The 6,064-nt window shown below is 42.6% G+C and overlaps 1 non-coding gene across 1 annotated transcript; it reads right to left on the bottom strand.

Annotated features, from left to right (window-relative positions):
• Window positions 1–300: 300 nt before the first annotated feature.
• Window positions 301–408, bottom strand: LOC130953395 (small nucleolar RNA R71). Its single transcript, XR_009075566.1, has one exon. It is a non-coding gene; the product is annotated as a small nucleolar RNA R71 (small nucleolar RNA).
• Between the last annotated feature and the right edge of the window lie 5,656 nt (window positions 409–6,064).

Consider the following 6,064-nt stretch of genomic DNA (forward strand, 5'->3'; position numbering starts at 1 on the left):
GTTGGAGCAAACAACTTTGAGCTTAAGCCTCGATTAGTTTCTCTAATGCAACAGAATTGCAAGTTCCATGGACTTCCAATGGAAGATCCTCATCAGTTCTTAGCTGAATTCTTGCAAATCTGTGACACAGTCAAGACTAATGGGGTTAACCCTGAGGTCTACAGACTGATGCTATTCCCTTTTGCTGTAAGAGACAGAGCTAGAATATGGTTGGATTCTCAACCTAAAGAAAGCCTGGACTCTTGGGAAAAGCTAGTCAATGCCTTCTTGGCAAAGTTCTTTCCACCACAAAGATGGAGTAAGCTTAGAGTGGAAGTCCAGACCTTCAGACAGAAGGATGGAGAATCCCTCTATGAAGCTTGGGAAAGATACAAACAATTAATCAGAAGATGTCCTTCAGACATGCTTTCTGAATGGAGCATCATAGGTATTTTCTATGATGGTCTCTCTGAACTATCCAAGATGTCTTTGGATAGCTCTGCTGGAGGATCTCTTCATCTGAAGAAGACGCCTGCAGAAGCTCAAGAATTGATTGAAATGGTTGCAAATAACCAATTCATGTACACTTCTGAAAGGAATCCTGTGAACAATGGGACTAGTCAGAAGAAAGGAGTTCTTGAGATTGATACTCTGAATGCCATATTGGCTCAGAACAAGATATTGACTCAACAAGTCAATTTGATTTCTCAAAGTCTGTCTGGAATGCAAAATGCACCAAGCAGTATTAAGGAAGCTTCATCTGAGGAAGAAGCCTATGATCCTGAGAACCCTTCTATGGAAGAGGTGAATTACCTAGGAGAACCCTATGGAAACACCTACAATTCTTCATGGAGAAATCACCCCAATTTCTCATGGAAGAATCAAGAGAGACCTCAACAAGGTCTCAATAACAATAATGGTGGAAGAAACAGGCCTAGCAATAGCAAGCCTTTTCCATCATCTTCTCAGCAGCAGACAGAGAGTTCTAAGCAGAATACTTCTGACTTAGCAACAATGGTCTCTGATCTAATAAAGACCACTCAAAGTTTCATGAATGAAACAAGGTCCTCCACCAGAAATTTGGAAGGACAAGTGGGTCAGCTGAGCAAGAAAGTCACTGAACTCCCTTCTAGCACTCTCCCAAGTAATACAGAAGAAAATCCAAAAGGAGAGTGCAAAGCCATAGATATGGCCGAATATGGAGAGGAAAGAGAAGAGGAGGACGCCACTGAGGAAGACCTCAGTGAGCGTGTACCAATCTCCTCTGAGTTCCAATGGGAATCTGAGGCTCAAAATGAGACCATAGAGATTCCATTGGACTTACTTCTGCCATTCATGAGCTCTGATGAGTATTCTTCCTCTGAAGAGGATGAGTATGTCACTGAAGAGCAAGTTGCTAAATACCTTGGAGCAATCATGAAGCTAAATGACAAGTTAGTTGGAAATGAGACTTGGGAGGATGAACCTCCCTTGCTCACCAAAGAACTGGATGACTTGTCTAGGCAGAAACTGCCTCAAAAGAGGCAGGATCCTGGGAAGTTTTCTATACCTTGTACCATAGGCACCATGACCTTCAAGAAGGCCTTGTGTGACTTAGGGTCAAGTGTAAACCTCATGCCCCTCTCTGTAATGGAGAAATTAGGGATCCTTGAGGTGCAAGCTGCAAGAATCTCATTAGAGATGGCAGACAATTCGAGAAAACAAGCTCATGGACTTGTAGAGAATGTTTTGGTGAAGATTGAAGACCATTACATTCCTACTGATTTCATAGTCCTAGAGACTGGGAAGTGCATGGATGAATCCATCATCCTTGGCAGACCCTTCCTAGCCACAGCAAAAGCTGTGATTGATGTTGATAGAGGAGAGTTGATCATTCAAGTGAATGAAGAATCCTTGGTGTTTAAGGCCCAAGGACATCCCTCTATCATCATGGAGAGGAAGCATGAAGAGCTTCTCTCAAAACAGAGCCAAGCAGAGCCCCCACAGTCAAACTCTAAGTTTGGTGTTGGGAGGCTACAACCAAACTCTAAGTTTGGTGTTGAACCCCCACATTCAAACTCTAAGTTTGGTGTTGGGAGGTTCCAACACGGTTCTGAGCACTTCTGAGGCTCCATGAGAGTCCTCTGTCAAGCTAATGACATTAAAGAAGCGCTTGTTGGGAGGCAACCCAATGTTTTATAGCTAACTATTTCCTTTTGTTATTTTATCTTTTTTGTAGGTTGATGATCATAAGAAGTCACAAAAACAATAAAAAAAGCAAAAACAGAATGAAAAACAGGAAGAAAAACAGCACACCCTGGAGGAGAAGAAGCTGGCGTTCAAACGCCAGTAATGCTAGCTGTTGGGCGTTTAACGCCCAGTCTGGCACCATTCTGGGCGTTTAACGCCAGAAAGGGGCACCAGACTGGCGTTAAACGCCAGGAATGGGCACCAGCCCGGCGTTTAACGCCAGAAATAGCTCAAAACGTTATTTTGAGCAACATTTGGTGCAGGGATGACTTTTCCTTGACACCACAGGATCTGTGGACCCCACAGGACCCCACCATCACTCTCTCTCTTCTTCCCCCACTCACCAATCACCTCAATACCTCTTCCCCAAAAACCCTTCACCTATCAAATCCCATCTTTCTCTTCACCACTCACATCCATCCTTCATAAATCCCCACCAACCTCACCCTTCAAATTCAAACCACTTTCCCTACCAAACCCACCCTCCATGGCCGAACCATTACACCCCTCTCTCCTATATATACCCTTCTTCAACCCTTCATTTTCACACAACCTAAACACCCTTTCTTTCCCTTATTGGCCGAACACACAAACCTTCCCCCTCTTCCTCATTTCTTCTTCTTCTACTCTATTCTTTCTTCTTTTGCTCGAGGACGAGCAAACATTCTAAGTTTGGTGTGGTAAAAGCGTTGCTTTTTCATAACCGTTTATGGCATCCAAGGCCGGAGAAACCTCTAGAAAGAGGAAAGGGAAGGCAAAAGCTTCCACCTCCGAGTCATGGGAGATGGATAGATTCCTCTCAAGGGTGCATCAAGTCCACTTCTATGAAGTTGTGGCCTTGAAGAAGGTGATCCCCGAAGTCCCCTTTTCACTCAAAAAGGGTGAATATCCGGAGATCCGCCATGAGATCCGAAGAAGAGGTTGGGAAGTACTCACCAACCCCATTCAACAAGTCGGAATCTTGATGGTTCAAGAGTTCTATGCCAATGCATGGATCACCAAGAACCATGACCAAAGTGTGAACCCGAATCCCAAGAATTATCTCACTATGGTTCGGGGGAAATACTTGGATTTTAGTCCGGAGAGTGTGAGGGTGGCGTTCAACTTGCCTATGATGCAAGGAGATGAGCATCCTTACACTAGAAGGGTCAACTTTGATCAAAGGTTGGACCAAGTCCTCACAACCATATGTGAAGAGGGCGCACAATGGAAGCAAGATTCAAGAGGAAAGCCGGTTCAATTGAGAAGGCATGACCTCAAGCCCGTGGCTAGAGGATGGTTAGAGTTCATACAACGCTCAATCATTCCCACTAGCAACCGGTCCGAAGTTACCATAGACCGGGCCATCATGATTCATAGCATCATGATTGGAGAAGAAATAGAGGTTCATAAGGTTATAGCCCAAGAACTCTATAAGGTGGCGGACAAGACCTCCACCTTGGCAAGGTTAGCCTTTCCTCATCTCATCTGTCACCTCTGTTATTCAGTTGGAGTTGACATAGAGGGAGATACCCCCATTGATGAGGACAAGCCCATCACCAAGAAAAGGATGGAGTACACAAGAGACCCCTCTCATCAAGAGATCCCTGAGATTCCTCAAGGGATGCACTTTCCTCCACAAAATTATTGGGAGCAATTAAACACCTCCCTAGGAGAATTGAGTTCCAACATGGGACAACTAAGGGTGGAGCATCAAGAACACTCCATTCTCCTCCATGAAATTAGAGAAGACCAAAGAATCATGAAGGAGGAGCAACAAAGACAAGGAAGAGACATTGAGGAGCTCAAGCACTCCATAGGATCTTCAAGAGCAAGAAAGAGCCGCCATCACTAAGGTGGACCCGTTCCTTGATTTCCTTGTTCTTTATTCTTCTGTTTTTCGATTTTTATGCCTTATGTTTATCCATGTTTGTGTCTTGTGATCATTAGTGTCTTTGTGTCTATGCCTTAAAGTTATGAATGTCCTATGAATCCATCACCTCTCTTAATAAAAACGTGCTTAATTGAAAAGAAAAGAATTGCATGAATTCTGAATTTTATAATAGTTTAATTATTTTGATGTGGTGGCAACACTTTTGTTCTCTGAATGTATGCTTGAATAGTGCATATGTCTTTTGAACTTGTGGTTCATGAATGTTGGCTCTTGAAAGAATGATGAAAAAGGAGACATGTTACTGAGGATCTGAAAAATCATTAAAAATGATTCTTGAAGCAAGAAAAAGCAAAAAAAAAAAAGAGAAAAAGCAAACGAAAAAAAAAAAAACCGAAAAAAAAAAGAAGAAAGAAAAAGAAAGAAATAAAGTTGTGATCCAAGGCAAATAAGAGTGTGCTTAAGAACCCTGGACACCTCTAATTGGGGACTTTAGCAAAGCTGAGTCACAATTTGAAAAGGTTCACCCAATTATGTGTCTGTGGCATGTATGTATCCGGTGGTAATACTGGAAGACAGAGTGCTTTGGGCCACAGCCAAGACTCAATAAGTAGCTGTGTTCAAGAATCATCATACTTAACTAGGAGAATCAATAACACTATCTGGATTCTAAGTTCCTAAGGAAGCCAATCATTCTGAATTACAAGGGATAGAGTGAGATGCCAAAACTATTCAGAGGCAAAAAGATACAAGCCCCGCTCATCTAATTAATACTGATCTTCATAGATGTTTTTGGAGTTCATTGCATATTCTCTTCTTTTTATCTTATTTGATCTTCAGTTGCTTGGGGACAAGCAACAATTTAAGTTTGGTGTTGTGATGAGCGGATAATTTGTATGCTTTTTGGCATTGTTTTTAGTAGATTTTTAGTATGATCTAGTTAGTTTTTATTATATTTTTATTAGTTTTTAGTTAAAATTCACTTTTCTGGACTTTACTATGAGTTTGTGTGTTTTTCTGTGATTTCAGGTATTTTCTGGCTGAAATTGAGGGACCTGAGTAAAAATCTGATCCAGAGACTCAAAAGGACTGCAGATGCTGTTGGATTCTGACCTCCCTGCACTCGAAGTGGATTTTCTGGAGCTACAGAAGCCCAATTGGCGCGCTCTCAACGGCGTTGGAAAGTAGACATCCTGGGCTTTCCAGCAATATATAATAGTCCATACTTTGCCCAAGATTTGATGGCCCAAACCAGCGTTCAAAGTCACCTCAAGAAATTCCAGCGTTAAACGCCGGAACTGGCACCTAATTGGGAGTTAAACGCCCAAACTGGCACTAAAGCTGGCGTTTAACTCCAAGGAGAGTCTCTACACGAAATTGCTTCATTGCTCAGCCCAAGCACACACCAAGTGGGCCCGGAAGTGGATTTTTATGTCATTTACTCATCTATGTACTAGTTTTCTATAAGTAGGACCTTTTACTATTGTATTAGGGAGAGCCTTTTGATCATGTTTTATGATTGAACCCTCTTTGGGAGGCTGGCCATTCGGCCATGCCTAGACCTTGTTCTTATGTATTTTCAACGGTGGAGTTTCTACACACCATAGATTAAGGTGTGGAGCTCTGCTGTACCTCGAGTATTAATGCAATTACTATTGTTCTTCCATTCAATTCCGCTTGTTCTTTTACCAAGATATCACTTGTTCTTCAACATGATGAAGGTGATGATTGACGCCCATCACCATTCTCACCCCATGAACAAGGTGACTGACAACCATTCTTGTTCTACAAGCATCTGAGGCTTAGTGAATATCTCTTGGATTCCTGATTGCACGATGCATGGTTGATCGCCTGACAACCGAGTGCTCGCCTGACAAACGAGCCAGCCATTCCGTGAGATCAGAGTCTTCGTGGTATAGGCAAGAACTGATGGCGGCATTCAAGAGAATCCGGAAGGTCTAACCTTGTCTGTGGTATTCTGAGTAG

Source organism: Arachis stenosperma, chromosome 9 (genome assembly GCF_014773155.1).
Source record: "Arachis stenosperma cultivar V10309 chromosome 9, arast.V10309.gnm1.PFL2, whole genome shotgun sequence".
NCBI classification, from domain to species: Eukaryota; Viridiplantae; Streptophyta; class Magnoliopsida; order Fabales; family Fabaceae; genus Arachis; species Arachis stenosperma.